The sequence below is a fragment of the Amphimedon queenslandica genome, unplaced genomic scaffold, assembly GCF_000090795.2.
Source record: "Amphimedon queenslandica unplaced genomic scaffold, v1.1 AMPQUscaffold_9596, whole genome shotgun sequence".
Taxonomy (NCBI): domain Eukaryota; kingdom Metazoa; phylum Porifera; class Demospongiae; order Haplosclerida; family Niphatidae; genus Amphimedon; species Amphimedon queenslandica.
This window is the reverse complement of record NW_003550132.1, coordinates 1-2,065: the sequence shown is the minus strand read 5'-3', so window position 1 is coordinate 2,065 and position 2,065 is coordinate 1. Positions and strand designations below refer to the sequence as shown.

The following is a 2,065-nucleotide window of genomic DNA, read 5'->3' as shown; positions in this document are numbered from 1 at the left end:
ATACTAATCTAATCTACTACTGCCTACTCATTAAGAGTCATTAATTTTTAATTTAACAATTTGTAATAAAATGGCGGCCAGTTGTGAGGGTGAAAGTTCTAAACGCGTTGCAGTTCTTCTCATTTAGCATGGCACTAGCCTTGACCTGTGGTGCTGACAGGAGTTACAGAAGAGGAAACTTGAAGAGTATCAGCTAAGAGAGGTCCCAGTTGACAGGAACACTCAGTGGTGACTGGTGATGAGCCGCACTGTCTATCCATGGATTATAGAGCTGTTGCACGGAAGTAATTAAAGAACACGGGAGAGACTACACTCGTCTCTACCGCTATATACGTTCTATGACTAAGTCAGCTGAGCTCCCTCACACAATGTGTTTTGGGTCTAAACTTGCATCAGATGACCTTGACAAGGCTACACTCTTTAATGAGTATTTCTACTATTCACCAGGGGTTGTTCTAGTGATCCTTATCCGCCCCAGTCCTCTCCCCCTACTTCTGCCCGTATCGACTCTATAATCTGCTCGGAAGAAGAAGTCTACAAAATCCTCACTTCTCTCAACACCACTAAAGCACCTGGCATGGTATATAGTTCCTGCCCTCCTGAAACAGTGTGCCCTAGCCCCTCACTCCTCCTATCACTCACCTCTTCAACCTCTCTCTCTCCACCAGTACTTTACCTCTGGATTGGCGCACTCACTATATCAAGCCTATTTTCAAGTCTAAGGATAGGACATCTGGCCTAAACTATCGTCCCATTGCATTACTCCCAGTCATTTCGAAAGTTCTGGAGAGAATTGTCTATAACAGGCTTATAGTGCATACTAGGTGAGTCAATATCCTCTAATCAATACGGGTTTTTACCTTCACGATCTACTGTCCAACAAATGTTAACTATGATGGCAAATGTGTACGAAGCCTTGGACAATAAGAGCTGTGTCGACTGCATCTACCTAGACTTCCGGAAGGCATTTGATTCCGTCCCCCATAACAAGCTTCTGCTGAAATTGTGGAAGTCTGGTATTGTGGGTCCTCTATGCACTGCAAAAACGATGGTGGGTTATACCCACCATATCTGTGGAAGGTACCCACTTTTTTGTTTTCCACCAATGTGGGTGAAACCCCCTGGTGTTATATTCCCCCCTTTGGTGGAAAATACCCACCATCAATGTGTAATAATTACACTCATAATAATAATGTAATAATTAATTTAGTAATGCCACGCCCACTGCGCATGCGCAGTTCAGTTCCAAATTAATCCAGCTGCAAATGGCTTCCTTCTCTTTGTCCTCCATTACTGCCAGTCTATTTTTTGGTCGTTTAGCTCTTAGTTTTGCCTCTGTATTTTTTGAAATCCCCAGAAAAGTATGGTACTACTTCTGTTATGTATTTATTACGATAGTTTTGCTCATTTTATTGTAGTTATCTCATTTTCGAAGCCTGCTTCCATGTCAGCAGCTATTTCTGTGACTCTTCCTTCAGGCTGTCCCCTTAGGCTATGATTTGTGTCTAGACTGATTGAGTAAGACTTGATATTGTTGTTATAAAACTCTCATGACATGGCATGCTAATAATCAATATAAAAGTACTCTCACTCTCTGCTTTCTCTTTTCCTCTAAGACTACCAATAGCTGTGTTCAAAATGGATCACGTCCATACAAGACTTGCTTATTGATTTTGTTTTGATGTGGTAAGAATTTTATTAGTTGCATGCTTAAAAATTCATCTCCCTTTTGTTTCTCTTCTGCGGCTTCTTTTTTCTCGTTGCCTCCTCCTTTCTCTCTCCTCTGCTTTCTCCGTTGCCACCCCCTACCTCAGTATAGGTTTTAGCTTCTTTTCAAGTGAATTGTATCTGATTACATCATTTTTTTGATATGGTAAGCATTGTATTAATTGCTTGAAATTTTATCTCTTTCCTCCTCTTCTATCTCTCCTCCTCTCTCTGTCTCATCCTTTCTCTGTCTCCTCATTTCTCTGTCTCTGTCCTATACCTGTAGGTTTTAACTTCTTTTTAAGTGTATTGTGTCTCTGAGTGTACAAGACTGTATCATTTAATTTTGTTCACATGG

General features: G+C 41.0%; 1 long non-coding RNA gene across 2 annotated transcripts; it reads left to right on the top strand.

Moving 5' to 3' along the window:
- Nucleotides 1-1,038: 1,038 nt before the first annotated feature.
- Nucleotides 1,039-2,051, top strand: LOC109590717 (uncharacterized). Of its 2 annotated transcripts, XR_002189471.1 has the most exons (5): nucleotides 1,039-1,361; nucleotides 1,419-1,518; nucleotides 1,617-1,686; nucleotides 1,815-1,873; nucleotides 1,994-2,051. It is a non-coding gene; the product is annotated as an uncharacterized LOC109590717 (long non-coding RNA). The 2 variants fall into 2 exon arrangements; XR_002189470.1 differs by having other exon boundaries at nucleotides 1,039-1,518.
- The last annotated feature ends 14 nt before the right edge of the window (nucleotides 2,052-2,065 follow it).